This window comes from Ascaphus truei, chromosome 7, assembly GCF_040206685.1.
Source record: "Ascaphus truei isolate aAscTru1 chromosome 7, aAscTru1.hap1, whole genome shotgun sequence".
Lineage (NCBI taxonomy): Eukaryota > Metazoa > Chordata > Amphibia > Anura > Ascaphidae > Ascaphus > Ascaphus truei.
The window spans coordinates 89,518,016-89,541,988 of record NC_134489.1 but is presented as its reverse complement, the minus strand read 5'-3'; the positions used below and the strand labels follow the sequence as shown (position 1 = coordinate 89,541,988).

Below are 23,973 nucleotides of genomic sequence, written 5' to 3'. Positions count from 1 at the left end.
CTCCAAAATGTTGCCGCCCTGAGACTTATGGGAAATCCGCCACTGGTTATGACCAGTGTAGAATGGAATCGTTTTTTATAGTAGTGATACGTGTCATGTATTTCAAACTGTTCATATGCTTTTATTGTAAGGTGCTGCTGAGTGCATGGATGGCAAAGTCATAATATATTTTATGGTGTTCTGGTTCAGAAAGTGCTGGGTTTACATTTATTTAATGCAACATAAAGCATTACACAATCTCTCAGACATTACTTAATCAATCATGTGCCATTGTGTAGGATGCTTCAGTTAAATGAATTAGCATAGCTACTTTATTTAGCAATAAATTAATACTGTCCAACCCATTTAACAAAAAGACAATGATTTATGCAACGTCTGTATACACAGTACAATTTGTAATTGGAGATGGAAAATGTTATGCCAAAAAGCGTTAGAGTTTGGGAAAAAGATGCCACTTGGTTTTGAAAAAATGGGAATACAAGTGAAAGTGAAAATTAGCAAAAACCCACAAGTTCGCATGGAGAAATGTACACGTGTGGACAAATAAAATGGAGAAAAAAGTGACACCACATTTGCGATTTTTTCTTTTTTCCACCACAAATTCGAAAACTAAACCGAATGGCAGCAGATTTCCCCCCAACACCCCATCTTACTCAGAGAATAAAATGAGGGTGAAAAACTAGTGCAACAAGTGCACATGTCAAATAAGAAAAACTATTTATCTTCATGTGTATTTTTTTAGTTGGTAAATGTGGGTCAGTTATTGCACCAGTTGTATGGGGAAGCAGGCTCTGCTACTTTACATTGCTCTGCATTTTTGTATTTCAGAAGCAATGGGATAATCGTAACGTGCAAGCGCTGCGAATAGGCAATGCAAAGCTGCACATGAAATTGCTACATTGTCACACTGAGCCCTCCCAGCACTGTGCCAGATCACAGAGGGAAGGCAAAAGGGCAGATAAGTATTGTCTTTGGACCAATAGGAACGTGGGATTATCAAATAAACCACGCCCACTGTGTGGTGATTGGTTGTGTTGCGCTGGACTTCTTGCTGGCCACAGTAGCTGAAGCCCATGTTGTCACCATTGCTGCATGCAGAGCTGGGAAGCCCTGTGCTGCAGACACTGTGTGCAGTGCATTTCTAATTACAATACACAGTGCGGGAGATACGTTGTGCACAACTCATTATTGGACTGCAGTTTTAGCAGCAAAGTGTTCCCATGGATTCCCAGGGTAAGTGTAAAACTTCTTGCGTGTAGATAGTACAAAAGCAGGCTGATTATGGGGAGTCTCTGTACTAACTGGAGACTTGCCTGAGAGTGGTCCATAGCAGACTAAACTTTACAAAACTTAAATGCAAATATTATTATTAGAAAAAAAACCCAGACTGTGGCTATCAGATATGGAAATGCTGCAGGTCTGCTTTCTAAACTTTAAAGCTGCAGCAGATGTGATTGACAGTGAGACAGGTTTCTCATCAGCAGTGTCACGTGACTAGTGTTGTGTGGGAGATAGAATACAGAATAACATGCTGCCTATTCAAGGCTTTATGGATCATTTATTCCAGGTCTTTGGGCTTGACAAAGAGGCATGGGAACATGTTTGAACATATGGGACCGGCGATAGTTATTTGTCTTTGGTATTGTTATTAGAAAATCTGTCTTACAACATTATCATATTTCTTATGGATGCTGTTAAATGACAAACCAAAACATATGTGCTACCTCCTTCAAATGGCCAGAGGGACCTTCAGTGCATTGTACAGATTTGGAGGCCCTTGTTGAGCTCATGCAATTAAAAAATACAAACTCAATGTTCAGTTTTTTCAATCCCAATAATGGATTAGTTCCTTACAGGCATTTTTCCCGATACCAGTTTGGAATGACACTTTAAGGGATGTTACTGCAGTAAATGCTTAATTTTTTTGCACTTTAAAATCAAAGTACCTTTGCATTTTGTTTTGTAGAGATTATCTTTTCTATTATGATTTCACTTGTGTAAAGGAAACTCTTATCAACCTGCTTTAATATATTACCTAATCTCTTACTTCTGATGATATTTATGTAAATGAAACGTGTGCCTTCAGGTTGATGGCTTTTTTTTGTGTACATATTTTATTTAGTGACTGGTTTACATTCCTGGCAGATTATTCAACCTGAATGTGTCATAAGAATAGTTTAGACTTTCCTTCCAAGATATTAATTACTAGACACCTTTGCAGACCCCATGTGTCATCTGACTTATTGACTAAAACACAATTATTGATTTGTCAAAGTGATGAGATTCTGACAAGTAAGATGCACTTACTGTACATCCCTGAGTTGTGTCTTGTATTGCTTACAGACAGTTACAAAGCAGATGTAATTACAGTAGTAGCATATTTTAGTTTTTCTTAATGCAAAATATTTTACTGTGTGTTTGATTTAAGGTAATGAGTTTTTTTTTTACACACACAATTAATAAGGGTGGACATTTTTACTTGTAGTTTCATTTTGGTTGTAATTTTGTATTTTTGCCAGAACTTAATTGTTTTTGGATTTGTAAAAAGCCATGGAAAATAACGTAAAATCTTTTTTCGCAATTTGGGAGAACTTTTTCTAACTTTCTGACGTTTGCCAACTTCATTAGAAAAACAAACTGAAAAAAAAAAAACACTTTCTCATGTCTTGTCTCAAATTTTGTGTACATTCTGAAGTTCGCTGTCAAGTTTGACTCAAACTTTCAAAACAAATGTAGGAGTTCATCAAATTCGGATTTTGAATCCGAACTCAAAATGAAATGTTAAGTGGAAAATTGCTGATGTATTTTGTGCTAAATGTTAGATCTCACAGCACAAAATACTTGTTCAGCACTTGAATTTATCAGTGTTATGCCTCCAATGTTTAGGCAGCAAAGCCAGTCGTATTTTAGAAGCCTTAAAATTATAAACAGATATTTTTTGAGCATCGCTTGAATTTGAAAACATTTAAACGGGATGTAAAAAAAAAAATTCAGTCATAACAAATACGGAAAGTAATGCAAAATGAGCTTTCAGGTCATCAGAAAAATTATCATTCAGTTTAACTGCCACATACAGTACAGGTTGTAAACATAGGAATACAAACATGTGGGGGTGGTTTATAGATGTTTTAAGCAGTTTTGCAGAGATGCAAACATACTGAGATCTACATGATAACCTCCCATTGTATAAATCGTCGTCGTAGAGGTAAAACTCATTAAGTGCATTTTTAGCAAAAATTCACTGAAAGCACTTCCTGACTTGGAATTTCTTGCTATTTCTATTGAAAAACTCATTAGGTGACTATTTCGTCATAGTTCAGAGTTACCAAAACATAAACTCATTAAGTATGATTTTTAAATAATGTCAAAAGGAACATTTCATCGCCTTTTCCGCAGTACTCAAAGTTAATAACTTTTACCTCTACAGTGACGAAATGATAAAGTAAAACTTGAATAGTTCTCCTATTAATACAGTATGCCCAGTCCTACACTGACCAGCGCTGCAATGCTTTATTAGCTTTTGCTTTTGTATTGAAGTGTCAAGAGGAAGAATTGGAGAAGAGATGCACCTCGCTGGATTAAGGATCACCCTTTGTAAAAACACGTAAATACTAATATAATACTGTTACCTGGCTGTCATCAGTCCAAATCTGAAACTAGAATTTGGTTTTCATTTAGTGTTGTGGGATTCAATAAGTGGCAGCACAAGGCTTGTTTAAGGGGCAATCCCTTCTAGCACAAAAGTAAACTAAGCATGGTAGCATGTTTAATGTTTTAAATGTAATTGATTGACACCTATAAAATATTTTGGACAAGAATACATATTTTTAACACTTCTATTGTAAACAAAAGCTTTGGAGTATTTACATTTTTTAAAATCTAATATCTTTTAATGATAACTCTCTGTTATATGTTAATTATTAATTATTAATTAGTAGCTGTGCTAGAATTCACTTTAACTGGAGAAAGGGGAAACATATTCTTTTTTAACAGAATAGGCATTGTTTACTTATTTATTTTTTGATCTTCTATTTGAAATGTATTTTTGGGGGGTGAGCTTCACGAGCACCTGGTACAGAACAAGGTGCACTGAAAGAGACTGTAATAATAATAATAATAATAACTTTATTTCATATAGCACTTCTCTCCCAATGGGACACAAAGTGCTTCACAATTAAATTAGAGTGTATAGAGAGTTGAACCAGGTTCCCCTGATTCAAGCTCAGTGTCATTGTTTATAGTCAGTGCTTTTACTCACTGAGCCACTCCTTCTCTTCGGTACATATTAAAATCACATCCTAGTCTCTCAGACCACACTACAGGAAAGAATGTGTTGCTGAGATGTTATATACATGTAGGAAAGTCTCATCTAAAGTGTTATGGCAATCAATGAATGGACAAAGTACAGTAATATTGCAGTGTCGGTTCACACTTTTTGCTGACTGAAAACTCACTGTACCTTTTTTTAAATGCTAGTTAATTTGAAGCAGGACTGTCCCCCCCCCCCCCAAGATTAACAGATTGAAAACTATGAACATTTTTCTGTGTTATCTTTTTCGCTTTGTATACTTCTGAGAAGATGATATAGTCAGTAGGGGTTGCAATGCTTTTACTTGTGTGGGTTTTTTAGTTGAGATCATAATAAAGCGATCTGTTTTGCAGTGATTCATTTTAGACAACAAAGGCTCTTTTATGTCACCGTATCTGCATAAATATTATACAAATCTTACACTTTCATAAAAATAAAAATAAATGAGAGACAAGCAAATTGTGCAAGGAAAATACGGGGACAGTAATTGAATGCACATAAAGAAAACTCCAGGAAACGCATCACCTTCCTAACTGGCAAACAGAAACGGATTATAATATAGGGCCACTTTAGTCCGCGTCACTGTGGTGCTTTCTGAGTTATGAATACATTGATTTGGATTCTGAAGCTCGTTCTCTCATACAAGTATCGGAATTGGGGCGATTTAGTGCGTGGAAGAATTTCCATCAAAGATAGTATCAGCTTGCTACCTGCTGTGTGTGTGGCTCTGTTTAGTAGACTGCCGTGTTATCTTGTCTGCAACATGCAAATATTCAACATACACAATAACCGCACACGTGGTGCTTTATTTCCCCCATCATGAATTGCAAATGCATGTCTTCATCAAGTGATTTTATCGCTTGCTTATGTATATGATTTATGGGTCTTTTGTGTGTCAGGATCTTTACTTCAGTCTTTCTGCCCTTTCTGATTGCAGCTGCTGTGGCTTTTATTATTGTAGAAAAAAAAAATGTCATCACATTGTTAGATGACAAAGAAATTAAATACATTTTTTTTTTCAAAGTTATAATTAATTCACAATTGCTAGGCTCCCTTATAAATATTTTTTCTACGTGGTCTGCGTCGATTTTATTTGGAGATTTTGAAATTAATTAGAAATTTTGTTTCTACGATATATTATCATGTAAACTAAGGGTAGCCAACTCCAGTCCTCAAAAGCTACCAACAGTTCAGGTTTTCAGGATATCCCTGCTTCAGCACAGGTGGCTCTATCAGTGGTTCAGTCGAAGACTGATGTAAACTGTAGTCCAGCAATGCACCCCAGTGGGGTGCAGGATTTTCTAGGGGGGAGCGGGTGGTTGCAGAGCCCCCATGCTCCTCTTCCCCCAGGCATGTAAATTAAATAGGCGTAAGGCCTCTGCAACTTCTCGTACCTGCTCTCAGCTGGCTCTTCGGTGACGCGTCGCCATGGCAACACAGCATCAAATGACTCGCAGTAAAGTGGCAACGCGTCACATGACGTCATATGACGCGCAGAGCCCGAGAGCAGGTAAGGAGGGGGGCGCAGGCAAGGGGAAGCGCAGACAGGGGGGCACGAACTGAAAAGTTTGCACACCCCTGCTCTAGTCTAACACATTCCATATAATCTCAGGCAAATAGGGATTGAGTAAAAGAAAGGGTGATTGACAATGAAAAATGTTTTTATCTAAATTAAGCATTCAACTACCCTCATACCACCAGATAGGCATGCGGATGTTGATAGTGGTGCTAAGAGTATTGCATTTCTAGAATTCTGCTTCAGGACTTCGAAAGTCTCTGAAATGTCTTTTCTTAATAAAATGAACATTGGGAGAAAAGAGGCAGAAAAATGTGCTTATTGTACTGTAGCTGGGACAACATTCAAGTAGTTCAGTCATGTGTGGTCTTAAAATCTTGTTTCAAAAACGGCTCTATAAGACATACATAGCTCAGAATGGTGGGTGTTTTCAGAAACATGTCTGCTGTCCTTTCTATATGACCTAGATGCTGACCTGTGTGATCCCGCGCAGCTTTGTGATCCCGCGCAGCTGTGTGATCCCGCACACCTTTGTGATCCCGCGCAGCTTTGTGATCCCGCGCACCTGTGTGATCCCGCACACCTTTGTGATCCCACGCACATGTGTGATCCCGCACACCTTTGTGATCCTGCGCACCTGTGTGATCCCGCACACCTGTGTGATCCCGCACACCTGTGTGATTCTGCGCACCTGTGTGATCCCGCGCACCTGTGTGATCCCGCGCACCTGTGTGATCCCGCGCACCTGTGTGATCCCGCACACCTGTGTGATTTTGCGCACCTGTGTGATCCCGCGCACCTGTGTGATCCCGCGCACCTGTGTGATCCCGCACACCTTTGTGATTTTGCGCACCTGTGTGATCCCGCGCACCTGTGTGATCCCGCGCACCTGTGTGATCCCGCGCAGCTTTGTGATCCCACGCACCTGTGTGATCCCGCACACCCGTGTGATCCCGCGCACCTGTGTGATCCCGCGCACCTGTGTGATCCCGCGCAGCTTTGTGAGCTTCACTGCAGTTTCATATTATCTCAAACAATAGGGCATGTTTGTGCTTTATCCATCTGCGCCAGTTCAATTAATATTTTCAGGTCAAAGATGTCCAATAATATTGGTTTTGTGATTTTTTTTTTATCAGAATTGGTTTCAGAATCTCCACCTTGCAATTCGTTTTCTATTACAATATAACATTTCCAATACAGACACTTAAATGCTTTTCTCTAAATGCTTTTAAAAAAAAGGTGACAGATGCGCGGTATCAAACCCCAACCCGGCGTTAACAGCCACTGACTTGAAAAAAACATTAACTAGTGAGTATTTTTACTAGAGCTGCATAATATATAAGTTTCCATCGGGTGTCCTGCAAAAATATTAGAGCAGGAGCGGGGGGGGGGAGGGGTGAAGGGGCGCGGGGCTACTAAGGGAGGGGGCGTGTCCTTGGCTGGATCCGGGCTGTGTGTGATGTGAAATGTGTGGGAGATGTGCCAGCAGCGAGGGGAGATGTGCCAGCAGCGAGGGGAGATGCGCCAGCAGCGCGGGGAGATGTGCCAGCAGCAGGGGGAGATGTACCAGCAGGGGGGGCGGTGGGGAGGGGCGGGGAGATGTGCCGGCAGCGAGGGGAGATGCGGCAGCAGCGGGGGCGGGGAGATGTGCCGGCAGCGAGGGGAGATGCGGCAGCAGCGCGGGGAGATGTGCCGGTAGCAGGGGTTGGGGCATGGGGGGGGGGGGGGGAGGTGTGCCGGCAGCTCCCCGGGTGTAGCCTGGTACAAAAGCTAGTATATATATATATATATATATATATATATATATATATATATAAATATACAAAATAAAAAACGAATAGACACTGCCGTTCTGTGGCTAACCAAATGCTTTTATTTGTGCGAGCTTTCGAGATACACTGATCTCTTCTTCCGGCGGTGTTACATATATATATATATAGTTACAATATATGGTGTTACAATATATATATTGCATAGGCACTTGTTGTTTTGTATGATCTTATTCACGCTAGCATAAGAGATTATGGCTTCTATGCCTCACTAGATGGTCATGCATTCAAATAGCAGTGTAGACAAGTACAGTACTCATATGGTCCATGCAGCCAATTATCTATCTTTATGTGACATCTGTAAGTTTGTGGCGGCTTTCAAACCTTGTTTGGAAACTTTGACATGTCAGCTGCATAACAATTGTACCTGGAATAGAGATTACATCAGTTTATCTAATTACACGTTTAGCCTATTTAGAAAGCTATTTAAATATGTATAGTATACATACCAATGGCTTTTCATTAAACCCATTGATTTTCATTATCACTTAGTCATGAGAGGTAAATGAAGAGAGATGCCGTGTTATTGCTTCCCATTCTTTTGGTTAACATTAATTATTGACATAATGCTTAATTTGCCTAAAGTAAATAGAAGCAAGGTACAATGACAAACCAAACCCTACGTCTGAGAAAGTTGAAACTCAGTGAGCACTGCTTTGCATTTTTGTTCACCAGTTCTGTTTCCCATTTGTATTTGATAGACTTCTTATTACAGCTGTGTGCTTACATTGCACCGTGTTGTGATAAATAAGATGGGATCACTATAATAAGCGTAAGTTTGTTAAAATAAAACTGGTGAATTGTATAGATCTGCCTGCTATATATCTTAAATAGTCTACCTGCCCACCCTCTCTCAAAAAACTACATTTTACGTGTGTATATATATATATATATATATATATATATATATATATATATATATATATATATATATATATATACTGGATGTGTGTATATGTATATGCCAATATAATATTCTCTTAAATTGATATTAATCTGCATTTAAACAAGTATATTGTGTTTTGAGCTTGTCACAAAAGTATACAAATGCCATACACATATCTGGACTATATATCACTTATCCAAGATCAGAACCACAGTACAATCTGAATTCTTCAGTAAGATATCATGTGTTTGATTTATAGCAACGTAACCATTCATTCGCTTCTTGTCGACTTTTTAATCATACAGTAGGTTTAATTGACGGAAGTAAAATATTTGAAAGATTTGAGTGATTGTCTTGACTCTGTGGGCACAAAAACATGTTTCATAGACGCTGGCCTCAGGGATGTGAGAACCAGCAGCAGTTTATTTTCAGCTGTTCCACATCAATGGAACATAAAAAACATCAGAAAGGTCTAACCTTGCCTTGTGAAACGGCTGCATATTACTCTGCTGAAGCACAGAAAATGTCAGTAGATTAACTTCTCCCCTAAATGAGTTACCAGTGTTTTGGTCAATCATTTCTACAGTGGTACAACTAAATGAATTTGGAATTATTAATAACGTACACTCTTATTTTTGCAGACCAGGTACCCAGTTCTCATTCGAGAAAATGATGTGGGTAATTGACCAACTTTGCTTTTGTGACCGTGGGTTAGTAAATTAAAGCAAATCTACTTTGAAAGACAATGTATTCCATTACTTATTCGGTATCTAGTCTACATTGCTAAGTTCTCTATGACGCTACACTTTGTCATTCCAAAGTATTTATTTTCTTCACGCTATCACGCTTTGTTGATGCTCATGTGTTATGATAGGTAACAGTTTTTAATTAACCTGATATATACCATCTCTACCTAAAATATATAATTCTAGATATTTAATCTTTTTTTTTTTTTTTTTTAAAGAGGGGTCAAAACAAAGGAAAATTAATTAGATGATTTCCTAAAGATCATACTTAGTTAAAATTACCCCTTAATTATCATCTTGTAAGTTATTTTTTCATCATATGTTTGACAGACACTAGCAGAACGCCAAACTTTAAATGATAGTCTGGCTGTACTAATAAGATGGTGTTGTGGCCCGCAGGGCTGGGAAAACCCATTGTTGTTTATGGGAAACTAGTGCCCAGCCCTAGAACCTGAACATTTGCATTAGAAAGATTTGACTTGAGCTAATGAGCTGCATCTACCTGTCATGTTACTATTGTGGCCACTGGGTCTTAAAAACCATGTCAACATTGAATATTACTCCTTGATTGGTCTAAGATTATTGCTGTATGTTTAGGGCTCTCATGTACTGGGCGGAGTTGTTTATAGTGTTTATAGGCTTTTATATATGTTACTGTAGCACTGCAATTTTACTGAGAAGTTTCTGGAATCAGTGCTACGTCCTTGAGTGTTTTACAGCACCTCTAACCTCTCATTGGGCGCACGATGAAGCAATGAGGTTAACACAAAGGGGATAATGTACCGTGGTAAATTGTAGCAAAATCGATGCAAATTGCATCATTTTCCTCTTGCATCTTCCTGCATCAATGCATCAGGATTTTTGCTCCAAGTTTTGCACCATGTGTCAGCTTGCGGTTTGGGGAGTCTCAGTGAGCAGTTACATAGCACACAGATTATTAGACTATGCATCTCCTTGAGTCACTTTTTTATCTTGTTTTTGCATCACAAAAATACGGTCTGAGGTGGCACCAACTTTCCTGGCTAACAATTTGCGTCTAATGTAAGAAGCACTTTGTTACCTTTGACACAGACAAAATGAGCAATGCGTCAAAATACATTTCTATTCACACTTTCTTTGTTGTATAAAAATAGTTCTCCCCAAGCTCTTTCTTAAAATGTTGAAGCATGAATTAATTGTCAGGATGACTTCATGCGCTGAGGCTCTATCTCTTATTCCCACCAACGTGTATTCTTTTAAAGATTAGGGCAGGCCTGCACAACTCGTAAAGTGAGAAGGGCCAAACTGCTCCAAGGAAAAAAAATTTGGGCCGCACGGGTAAAATCATCATCATCATCATCATCATCATCATCTCTCCTCCAGCACCTCTCATCATCATCATCCTCATATATCTCCCCCAGCACCTCACAGCAACATCCTCATATCTCCACCAGCACCCTTCATCCTCATCCTCATATCTCCCCCAGAACCCCTCACTATCAACCTTTGCGATACTCCCCATCTATCTCTCATACCCCCATCTCTCCCCCTCACCCACACACATAATACTCCCCCTCCACATCAAACACACAATAACCCCCTGCACACCACACACATCCCACCCCCCTGCACCTCACATCATTCTCCCCCCTGCACCTCACATCATTCTCCCCCCTGCACCTCACATCACTCTCCCCCTGCACCTCACATCACTCTCCCCCTGCACCTCACATCACTCCCCCCCTGCACCTCGCATCACTCTCCCCCCCTGCACCTCACATCACTCTCCCCCTGCACCTCACATCACTCTCCCCCCTGCAGCTCACATCATTCTCCCCCCTGCACCTCACATCACTCTCCCCCCCGCACCTTACATTACTCTCCCCCCTGCACCTCACATCACTCTCCCCCCTGCACCTCACATCACTCTCCCCCCCTGCACCTCACATCATCATTTCCCCCCCGCACCTCACATCACCCACCCGCACCCCTCATCATCTCCCCCCCCACCCGCACCCCTCATCATCTCCCCCCCCCACCCGCACCCCTCATCATCTCCCCCAACCCACCCGCACCCCTCATCATCTCCCCCCCCACCCGCACCCCTCATCATCTCCCCCCCACCCCTCATCATCTCCCCCCCCCCGCACCCCTCATCATCTCCCCCCGCCCCTCATCATCACCCCCCCGCCCCTCATCATCTCCCCCCCTCATCATCTCCCCCCCTCATCATATCCCCCCTCATCATATCCCCCCCTCATCATCTTCCCCCCCGCTCCCGATCACGGCGGTGGAAGCTGGCCCCATGAGGTGTTAGCGTTAGCGGCAAGAAGGTAAGAAGCGCGGGGGGGGGGGAGGAAGGGAGGGGGATCGCATCAAACTGCTGGCACTCCATGTATCGGCAGAGCGGGTTGGGGATGGGGTGGCGCGTCACAATTCTGGCGCTCCTTCCCATTTGTTTCGGCAGAGCGGGTGCAGGGGGAGCGTGTCACAATGCGCTCCTTCCCTCCTGTCTGCAGAGCAGGTGCGGGGGAGCGTGTCACAATGCGCTCCTTCCCTCCTCTGTCTGCAGATCGGGTGCGGGGGGATCGTGTCACAATGCGCTCCTTCCCTCCTCTGTCTGCAGAGCAGGTGCGGGGGGAGCGTGTCACAATGCGCTCCTTCCCTCCTCTGTCTGCAGAGCCGGCTCGAGGGGGGGGGGGGAAGTCAGGGAGTCATCGCGGGCCGCACAGAGAGTCCAGGCGGGCCGTATGTTGTGCAGGCCTGGATTAGGGGTTCCGAATTATTTTCCAACTAGTAAACAACAAACCATTTAACTCTCTTAGATAAGCAGCAAATAAAAATAACACTTGTGAGCTCATGTGTCTCAGACAGGTCTGCAACCCTGCCATTCCCCTTTATGGCTTAGGCCCCGGACATGTTACCTGCTTGCTGGCGGAAGCGCGCTGAGGCGCGCTCCTGCTCAGCACTGAGCCCCTACAGCCGCAATTAGAGCGGCTTTAGTAGGGGCTCACCTGCGCTTCCGCGCGCTTGCGGAAGCGCAGGTCTTGGGGGAATTTAAAATTCCCCCGCTTGCCGGCGAGACAGGCCGGTCACGTGAGCGGTTCGCCCAATGAGGGCGAACCAGCTCCGTGACGTCACTGGCCCGCCCCCGGCCAGTGACGCGCTCGCCACCGGCCCGCCCCCCGACGGTCTGTCCCCCTTCTGCCCGAACATTGTCCCCCTTCTGCCGATCCATGTCTCCTGTGTGTGTGTGTATGCGTATGTGTATGCGTGTGTGCATGCATGTGTGTATGCATGTGTGTGTGTGTGCGTGCGTGTGTGTGTGTGTGTGTGTGTGCATGTGCGTGTGTGTGTGTGTATGTATGTGTGTGTGTGTATGCATGTGTATGCATGTGTGTATGTATATGTGTGTGCATGTGTGTGTGCATTGTGTGTGTATGTGTATGCATGTGTGTGTGTGTATGCATATGTGTGTGTGTGTGTGTGTGCATGTGTGTGTGTGTGTATGTATATGTGTGTGCATGTGTGTATGTGTGTATGTGTATGCATGTGTGTGTGTGTATGCATGTGTGTGTGTGTGTGTGTATGTGTATGCATGTGTGTGTGTGTATGCATGTGTATGCGTGTGTGCGTGTGTGCGTGCGCGTGTGTGTGTGCGTGCGTGCGTGAATATATTTATCAAAGTTGCACAATGTTAATAAATAATTTATTCTCACAACATGTCTTTTTTTTTAATTTTTAAAATATTATATAATATACACACACACACACACACACACACACACACACACACACACACACACACACACACACACACACACACACACACACACACACACACACGTTCCCCAGTGACACAAACACTGACAGCTACCAAGTGACACACACACACAGTGATACCCGCCTCCCAAGCGCTTGCTGTCTCCTCTGTCAGGACAGCAAAAAGCTCCTGGTAGAGCGAGCGGCAGCAAGCGAGAGCGAGCAAGCGCCAAACATGGCCAAGGCCTTAGGCTTGGTCCACGAGACGGGGAGGCATGGCCATGACGTCACAAGGCTGGTTCTCCCTCATTGGCTGAACCGCTCACGTGACGTGGTCGCGCGAAAATACAAATGTCTTTTCAAAAACATGCGCACGCACGCGCTATGGCCTTCCCCATAGATCTACTGCATTTTGTTTGCGCCATGCGCGCCTTCACACGCGCCGTCGCTCGCACTATGGATGCGGCCTTAGCATACAGTGCTTCCGCTGCAGCCAGGGATTCTGGGTAATGATATGCAAGCGAGCCCTCATAATGTGCCACTTTTTTTAAAGCAGAAAACTCTGGATCCCCTGCTCTTTCTGTGAAGAAATTACAGGAGAGACAGGAATCCATATTTATTGAGGGGGTGCTATCCCAATAAGATACCTTTCAGTGCTGGAAAAGACCTTAAAGTCCATTCATTTGTCTGGCTTATAAGGTGCGTTCCAGTGCTGGAAGGTGTGTTGTGGCATAGCTCCGCTTAGGAAATATGGCCCGTGATGTTTTATTGGGCCTTTCGTAACAGCACTTGCAGACGATGTTGTAGGTCAGTGTGTGGCAAAAGTGGCATTCAATAAATATTGTGCATAAATGCAAGAGAGCAAACATTTTGTTTATAAAGCAATTGGACACTGTACAAGGTTCATTGTTGTGTTACAGTATACATGCAAAAATGTATAAAAAAGTAATGTAACATACATGGGAACTGTATGATGCACTGCCCTTTAATTGTTTAAATAACTCACACAGGACGCATAAATAGTACAGTGGTGGGAAGGCCTCAGCACATTTTATTAAAGCATCATAACTTACCTAAACATAAAACCATTCATAGGATAAATTAACCTCTCGCCTCCCAGCCAGAGACACATATTACTTAAATACCCATTGGCTCCGCCTCCCAGCCAGGAACCTAAACACGACCAAAACTGTTAACAATTCTTGAATAAACAGGTCAAAACGAACTCTTTCTGAAACCGTGTCCTGCAACAAATAAACCACTTAAAGGACCTTTATTTAAACCTCCATCTTCCCGCTCAAATCTTCACCTGTCACACTCCCAACCAATCGGCTTATCCTGCCCACTCGCCCAGCAACAATATAGTGGCCAATCCCATGACACCTGCCCTAACGTTGCCTGGCAACCTCCCTACACCTTTACCGCCAAACTCCTACAACAGCTAGCCAACCAGTCACCTAACCCTCCATTCCTAAAGGGGGAACGAGAGAGCATCCACGGCCCCATCTTGTCCCTCTTCTAATCGCTCGCCCCCAGGGGCTTTCAGTACAATTATTCTGGTGAAGAACACATACACACACACACACATATATATATATATACAGGCATACCCCGGTTTAAGGACACTCACTTTAAGTACACTCGCGAGTAAGTACATATCGCCCAATAGGCAAACGGCAGCTCGCGCATGCGCCTGTCAGCACGTCCTGAACAGCAATACGGGCTCCCTACCTGTACCGAAGCTGTGCGCAAGTGGGGAGACTATAGAGCCTGTTACACATGCCTTATTTACATCAGTTATGCACGTATATGACGATTGCAGTACAGTACATGTATAAGAGATTTGAATACAGAGATCGATAGAGAAGACTGGGAGGACATTTGGGAGGTAGCTGCAAAAACGTCAATCTGTACCACTATCAAAGAGAATATTTATAAAATTCTATTTCATTGGTACCTAACCCCGAGCAGGCTGGCTAAGATCTTCACCGGGTTCCCGGATTTGTGCTGGAGGGGATGCGGGCAAAAAGGAGATATGGTTCATATTTGGTGGAGTTGCCCAAAAATTCAGGTATTCTGGGTCATGATACAAAGATTGATCAGAGAGTACTTGGGGGTGGAGGTTGAGGTGGAACCGCTGACCATGGTGCTGGCCAAACCAATAGATGAATTAGGAACGGCAGAAAGTAAGATGATCACTCATGTAATGACAGCTGCCCGCTGTGTTATTGCGGCTGCCTGGAAAAAGGTAAATGCGCCTTCTAGGCAGACTGTCTTACGGAGACTAAGGGAAATAAAGATGATGGAGCTCCTCACAGCACAGTTGAACCAGAAAACTGACAAATTTCACAAAATTTGGGAAATATGGCCAGGAAACTAGGGACCCCATATAAATAAATACAGAAATACCAGACAAATGGGCTCGTCCTACCCCCCCCCCCTTCCACACCTCCCACCATTCTTTTTCTTCTTTTCTACGTTCTTCTCTTTCCTTTGTTAAGATCATGAGAGACGCGTGTTATATCAATTATTTTATTTCAGATGACGAACTGTTAATGCTCTTTGTTGTATGGACAAGTGACACTGTTAAAACATCATATGTATTCCAAGACTATATATTTGTTATGTCTCTCTAAAACAATAAAAATAAATTGAAACAAAAAAAAAATGGGGCGGGCGGGGGTGGAGGGGGTGGTGGAGGGGGGAGAGGGCAGTGAATAAGGTACAAACACAGTAGGGTCAAGACAACACATAGGTGGGTACAAACAATGGGGAAGCAGCAGGGGGGCAACGTAACGTTTCGGGGAACACCCCTTCGTCAGGCCCGTTCCCCCTCTCTCCAATGGAACAGAGGGGTACTTCCCTGTCCCCCAGACCCACAATAAAAACGTCAAGTCGCACAAAGAGACTGAATAACCCCCACACAAACAGTTCAATAGGGTATTAGTGAACAACCAAAATGGTGAGTATATAGCAAAGTCAGAAGGACTTACCTTGTTTGCTGCCCTCTCCCCCCTCCATTGTTCCCTCTGTTTTTGCCTGTTTTATTATTGCATGTTATCCATTTTTGATGTAGTGGGTGTGGTCCTTATACCGGTGGTTTGTGTTACATATTAAATGTCATTACATTTAAAAAAAATAAAAAAAATAAGAAGCACAATGTAGACTATCAATTAATGTTAACTAAATTGATGTCACTGTATTATGTCAACAAGTACCAGGTACACCACGGTAGGTTCATTCATGTTCATTAAAAGATAAATAGGAGGTTTTCCTTCGAGCTCATAAATGTGTTAAACTGTTGTAATCTAATCTGAAACACTGAGATTACTATAAAGATTGAGTTCAAAGTGTGTGTTGTAAATGTCCTCGTTCTGCTGAAACGCGCGTCCGAAGACGAGAACGCCATTATCTGATTGCATAATCGATAACGCGCTGATCCAGCGGCTCCCACTCCTGAACGATACGTTGTTTTTCGAATTTGTTTTTTTTCACTCCTCCTAGCGACCATCCTTTATCAGGATGCATTCTATGTCAGTGTTTTGGACCATAATTCTTGCTCCATCTCAAGCACTTTCTAACGTGCTTACCTTCTTCACTAAACACCAATGTGTAACTATGCCCTTGATGAGGTCATCGTTCCGTCAACAATTCCAAAGAATATTTATCAGATTATCAAATGATTCTTAAATGTAATAATCTACTGTGACAGACCTACAATTGCTCACATTTTCATGGAAATGTCGGGATTTTTCTGTAAAATATGAGGAAAAATAAAAACTGTCCCGTTTCTGAACACAGTATATACATCTTAAATGGTACCCTTTATTTTCCAAAAAGTAATTTAAGTTTAAGTTTGTTTATATGTGAGCAGTGTTACTCTGTATAACAAATTGTATTGCACTCCGAATAAGAAAAGATGAGCTTTGATTCTGAGGAATGTTCATATGATGTTTTCTGGGGAAGGTTCATTTACAGCCCTGGGAAATAGTTGTTCTGTTAGTGCAGTGAAAGATATACAGTAGCAGTTTGCAGCACAGTTTTTCTGTCTGCCAGCATTGCTATAATAATTATTTGCTCTAATTCAAGGCAAACAAATGCACGTTCTGCACGTTCCATGCTAAGCTTTATCTGTAGGTACCTAATTCCTGGCTTTGTGTCTCTGAGTATTCATGAGTTAGCTGTAGCAATACAAGAACAGAGTTCATTTAAAGTTCACAGCGCAGCAGGTAACAATCTGCAAAACGGAACCGAAAATGTGTTATTATTGCATTTCCGTCACATTCTATATCAGTTAGCTTTGTGACTTGTACACGTACAGTATAGTGTATTATTCAAGACACCAACATAATGTATAGTATAACATATTAACCCTTGGTCTGCTAGAGTGCTGAGCATTAGATTGCAAGCTCTTTGGAGCAGGGACTCCTTTTCCTAAATGCTTTATGTCTGAAGCACTTATTCCCATGATTTGTTATTTGTATTATTTGTTATTTATATGGTTGTCACGTGTATTACTGCCGTGAAGCGCTTTGTACATTAATGGCGCTATATAAATAAAGACATACATACATTGTTTAGCAGTGACTAGCATTCTTTGGAAGTATTCTCGGTTCCTGGTGCATTATAAACTCGTCGGTTGGGCTACATTTTAGGTTGAGTCATATTTTCTCGAAAATTAATAAATAGTGGCGATTTGCTTTGATTTGGTTAGTCACAGCTGATCCCATAAGTACTTCAATTTCAAAAGGTCTGCTTGCTGTGCCATCAAAAAATAAATGAATATTGTACTAGTACGAAACCATTTAATTACCTTGCAGCATACAAGCAGCTACAGGTATGCTGCAGAGATCTATAATTAAGTAACCACAAAGACTTTTTAGTCTCTGATTATTCCTTGCTTAACTTGCTTACATAAGGAGTTTGTCCTCTTCACCTTAACTTTTTTTTAAATTTTGTATTACTTAATCTTTATTATTTTCATTGAGGGTTGGGTACAGAAGAGAACGGGGGCGGGGAGTGAAGGAATAGCATACATATATAAGGATGTCTCCAAGAGTATTATTCCATTCTAGTTTAATCATAAACAATGAGCGAGTAGTCACAGTGTCCCGCGCAGGGGTTTTATTTGAAACAATGCGTCTAAAAGTCTCCCAGGTGTTATTTAGGAGTCCTAAGGCTAAACACAAGATTATAGTAGAGTAGATTCTACATTTAGTCTTGACATTCATATAATAGATTCATGGTTCCCAGGTATTTAAACATTTAGAGAAAGAATCATTAAAGAAGCTTGTGAGCTTTTCCATTGAAAAAATATGCCAAATTCCATCTTCAATTTGAATGATTGAAGGACAGTCATGTTTAAAACAGAGACATGCACTAGTACATCTTTTGACTATAGCTACCTGGGAAATCAATTTTTGGGTGTGATTGTCTGTGTCTTGTAAAGGTTTATTTAATAGAAATATCCATGGATCAAAAGTAATGGAAATATCAAGGATTCTTTGGGTCAGTTTGTGATTTGTATTTTCCAAAGGAGGACTACAGTATGTACGGAAAAGTCTACCACAGGTGAATATAAGATCTCGTAGACCCCCAACCTCTTGCACACAAAGGGGATATACTGGGAAATATATGGGTTAATTTCTCTGGAGTAAGGTCCCATCTGAGCATGGCTGTAAATGCATTCTCTCTTACAGTAGTACATATTGAGCTTTTGGTAATGGCTTTTAAAATGTCTGTCCGGTCATCTGAATGTAATTCAGAGTTTAAATCAGATCCCCATTGTTTCATGTATTTTGTGACTCGTACAGTATGTATGTATGTATATCTTTATTCCTATCACTCCATCCAGGTACATAGCACTTTACAGCAGTAATACACGTGACATCATATTATAACACATGGTGGGAATAAGCGCTTCAGACATAAAATAATAGGAAAATGAGTGCGTGCCCCGAAGAGCTTGCTCATGAAGAATAAAGTCTTTATACAAAGTTGAGATTTTGGGGGTAACTGGAATGTAGGAAAAGCTCCTCAAAATAAGTAAGAGAAGGTAATGTACCGAGATGGCTTATAAAACCTTTGATTTGTTAATACCTTGGGGATACCGAATTCTGAGGTACCGTAAGTAAGACAAAGGATTTAATTTTATGATCAAAGAGTAGGTCGTGGACTCCAAATACATTTTCACCTTTACTTTAATGGCACATAGTTCACATACTCTGTATGGTTTTTGATATTTAGTGTAATAGTGACAAAAGCTTAAATAATTTTACATACATATTAATTGAATGTACTATCATTAGAATAGTTGAAGCAGGGAATAACATGGGATGGCCGAGTCCATGGTGCAGGCGCGACGGAGCGCATGGACCTGCGTGCGCCTCTCAGTCGTGCGATCTGTGGACGACAGATCCTCGTGACAGGGAGGCGTCAGAGGCGTGGCCGATAACTTCACGGAGCTGGTTCGCCCTCATTGGGCGAACCGCTCATGGGACCTGGCCGTCGCGAGACAAAGACAAAAAACGTGGTCTCGCGAAAACACAGTCGCGTCGACGCTCCCTTGCACGTGCGCGCGTACTCTGAACGTAAGCATAGACCTCCATGCGTTTGATCGTGCCGCGCGGCCGAGCATGGACGCAGCCTTAGGCCTCGTCCAGGGTTGCTGCTTGCTGGCGGAGGCGCGCTGAGGCGCACTTCCGCTCAGCACTGAGCCCCTACAGCCGCAATTAGAGCGGCTTTAGTAGGGGCTCGCCTACGCTTCCGCAAGCGCGCGGAAGCGTAGATCTTATAAGATTTTTACATTTCAGCTCTTGCCGGAGCGCAGGGCCGGTCACGTGAGCGGTTCGCCCAATGAGGGCGAACCAGCTCCGTGACGTCACTGGCCCGCCCCCGACACGCCCCCTGACGGCGCGCTGTCTAAAGCCAGGGAAAGGACCCGCTTTCCCTGAGCCTCAGCGCGCCTCAGCACGCCAGCGGGGAGCTTGGCCGAGGCCTTATGCAACAGCGTAAGTTTACACTGTCAAAAGAAAAAGCCCATTCACCTGCATTACAATTTACCGTTTAGCAGATAGATATTATATTTCACTTTCTCATTGGAAATCATAACATCAGTTCTAGATGCCTAATATTACTTCCATAAGAGGAAACAAGTCATTTAAAAAACGACCAGAAGCCTTCAAAATTCCAGGCGTTTCATTAGTCCAAATCAGTGGTCTCCAAACTTTTCAATACGAGGGACACATCGTACTGTAAATTCTACACATTTTCGCGGGCCAAAGAAAAAAAATCTTTTTATAATTTTTATATATTAATATATTTTATAAATGAATGAATAAGTTTTATTTGGATCTTTTTGGGGTAATCAGCATGATTATGAATCAGAACAAAAGAGAAACGTGACAATAACAAAGAAAGGATGCCATGCTTACACTGGGAAATTATATATAATGAGCAAAATTATATATATTTCAAGTTCCTGCGGGCCAAATAAAATCTTGTGCCCCCGGGCTGTAGTTTGGAGACCCCTGGACCAAATGCATAAAAATGAAAGGCAAAAACACACAGAAAGATGGAAAGGCGATATCAAGAAATAAAATATAGTTTAAAATTGATAAAGGGGACCTCCCCGGTTTTCGTTACAACATCAGTTAGTCCTATTACAGTAATCCTAGAGAGCCTGCCAAGATCCCCCCAAGAATGCTGCGGAGACCCTTACTTCATTTGACATCTCACTTTCACTTGGAGAAAGGAGTGGCAAGCAATATGCTGTGCTAACATCAAGGCGGCGGTCTCTGACCTTCAACTGGGAAGATGGGTTTATTTAAAGCACGTGCATCAGAAATGTTGCATCAGTATTAATAGAGTGCCACATTTTTATGAAATGTGTAATGCTGCTTTTAACCTCTTCACTGCCAAAGGAGCTTTGCATTGTATTGCGTACACCTCTGACAGTAGAGGTGTTGTAGCACTTTCTGGCATATTTTGTTAAAAGGACACGCAAAGAAGGGGGTCGCGGGGTCGCAGTGTCGGTCCTTTCTTCCATTCTGTAGCAAAGGAAGGAGAGAGCGAGTAGGGGTTTTGACACCTTTTATTGGACCAACAAGTAGTTGATATGTTACAAGCTTTCCAACCTCTCAGGAGACTGCTGCTTTGGGAGGGTGCATAATTGTTGAAGATCTGCAGTGCAGTTAAACAACAAAAACATGCACACTCTTTATTTTTCCTACAATTCTGTTCTGTACCAGTAAAATATAAATATATCACTTGTAGATGTAATGTCTGCTATGCAAAGTCATTCTGCTTGTCACAGGAGTTGATCATATTTGTAAATATTCCTTCATTTATTTACGTGCTAAATAAAAATGGAAATATTCCATTACCTGCCAGTACATGCGAATGGGATGATATCATTGTGATTTATCCATGTGAAACATTACACTTTCCCCACTCACATGTTTCCGTGTTCTCACTACAGAAACTCTTTGCTGCTTGCAAGTCGTGGAAATCGAGATATATTTACTATAGACGATTTCCTGGAGTTTCTCTTTGTTAAGTTTTATTATGTAGGTATACACTCGTCATGCTTCAAAATGAGAAGCCCTATTCTGGTGCAATCGCCCGTTAAACTAACTAACTTACTGACTAACTGACACATGATAAGGGAAGCAGGAGCTTGGGGTTGTTTTACATTTCATTTGTTCATTATTTTAACACAAGGGCGGCCAACGCCATTCCTCAAGGGCCACCAACGGGTCAGGTTGTCAGGATATCACTGCTTCAGCACAGGTGGCTGAATCAGTGGCTCAGTCATTGACCATTGGTGACCAACTCCAGTCCTCAAGGGTCATGAACAGGTCAGGTTTTCAGGATATCCCTGCTTCAGCACAGGTGGCTCAATCAGTGGCTCAGACATTGACCATTGGTGATCAACTCCAGTCCTCAAGGGCCACCAACAGCTCAGGTTTTCAGGATATCCCTGCTTCAGCACAGGTGGCTCAATCAGTGGCTCAGACATTGATCATTGGTGATCAACTCCAGTTCTCAAGGGCCACCAACAGCTCAGGTTTTCAGGATATCCCTGCTTACATTCCCTGGCGAAGTATATTCATATACGAAACGCGTTGGAAGGAAGAGGGCGCGTTCCTATCACCACCTACTAAGGTTTATTTGTATTGCCAACACTGACTCTATACGGGACATTCTTTGGCTGTCTTCATCTTTTACCCGCAAAAGACGCGACGTGAGAAACTCCATCTGATGACGTCACCAGCACAAGTGCGGTGAACCGATACCAGGAACCGGCAAGGGAGCCTTTCCCTCTGCGACAGCGGCGGCTGTACCCTCACCATACAGTGAGGGGCCTTGACTAACTCGAGTGGAGGGTGTACAAAGACTGCCACTTGAGAGTACAAGGAGAGATCCGATCCGGCTGCTGGGCTGATACAACTTGATCCACGGTTGCAGTCTGCTGTAGTGGTAACATGTCCCTATACATGTCATGCTGATTTATATTTTCGTTGATGTACGTGCAATATTTACCTGTTTAACACTATGAACACTTTTTAATATACTACACCATGAGGTTTTTTGCGCTGTTTCTCTTTTTGTTCTTGCTCTGTGTCCTTGCAGCCATTTCTGCCGGGAGAGCGTTCACGTACAGTACCCTGGTTACTGGCGCTGCCTTTCTCCTTTGTCCGTTGTAGAATCCCAGCTTCTAATGTATCAAATTCCCCTAACGATTCTGCACTGGGTACCTGCAAACATGTAAAAAAACAAACGTTTGTACATTTAAAGAACTTTTGAATAGTCGGCCTATGTGTGTGTTTGCTGCGGGTTTTCGCTACAGCTGTCGGACCTCAGAATACCAGGGTAAAGCAGCACGGAAGGCTGACAGACTGAAAAATTAAGATCTACTGTATGATAAAATGTTGCAATGATAAGCAAATGTAGCTGTTTATTTGCATTAAAACTGGTTATTTCAAATGTTGTCAATCATAATATTAAAATAGGAGGAATTACTTAATACCAACAGTATAACAAGAGTGGAAAGTAACCTTCTGGTGCAGCTAGCAAAAAGGGCTGAATATAATACTGTTTGTTTGTTTTGTGACTGAGTTTTCGCTGACTTAGCCTCCTCACTCACTTTTATATCCTCCCTCTGGAACAGAAGGGAAAATCATGTTCATGTTTATTTTTCCTGTGAAAATGCTCTAATCAGCTATAATCAGTTCAAGCTACAATCAGTGCACTTTAAAGCATACACTCAATTGTTTGCATGCGCAAAACACAGGGAGATAATATTATCTGCCCACGCTCACAATAAGCTACGTGTTCCCTATTCAAAGACAGATGTGCCTAGGCTTCCCCCCTTCTCCTTTGCATTGTATATAATATAGAGCAAGGATGGCCAACTCCAGTCCTTAAGGGCTACCAACAGGTCAGGTTTTCAGCACAGGTGGCTCAATCAGTGACTGAGTGATTGAGCCACCTGGGCTGAAGTAGGGATATCCTTAAAACCTGCCCTGTTGGTGGCCCTTGAGGATTGGAGTTGGCTGCCCCTGATATAGAGGATCAGAAGTGTGTTATTAAAGGGAAAAGACTGCATCCTGTAATAATGATATGGCTATGGCCAGTCGATTAGTGCAGATTAACCCATAAACACATTCATTAGTTACCCCGATGGAAACTGAGACAAGGAAGCAAATTACATTCAAATCCTATATGTGTTTTTTTTATATAAATCAGCTGTCTAGTTTTAGATAAAACTTACAACATATGTTTTATCCCCCTCCCGCACCCCTCCACACACATACATACACTCACTCTTTATGCCCTTTTTTAATGAGTTTTAATGTATTAAGCTTCCTTTACAAAAGCACAGCACTTCCTCTTTTAAAATAGGCGGCCATATTGTGAACCCTGGGAAGCGGGATCTTTGCCGA

The 23,973-nt window shown here is 42.2% G+C and overlaps 1 protein-coding gene across 1 annotated transcript in view; it reads left to right on the top strand.

Annotated features, from left to right (window-relative positions):
- Positions 1-1,077: 1,077 nt before the first annotated feature.
- Positions 1,078-23,973, top strand: part of LYPD6 (LY6/PLAUR domain containing 6) — a 72,873-nt gene continuing 49,977 nt past the window's right edge. The window contains exon 1 of the mRNA XM_075609416.1: positions 1,078-1,233. The gene's annotated coding sequence lies outside the window, so the exon portion shown is untranslated. The remainder of the gene's footprint in view (positions 1,234-23,973) is intronic.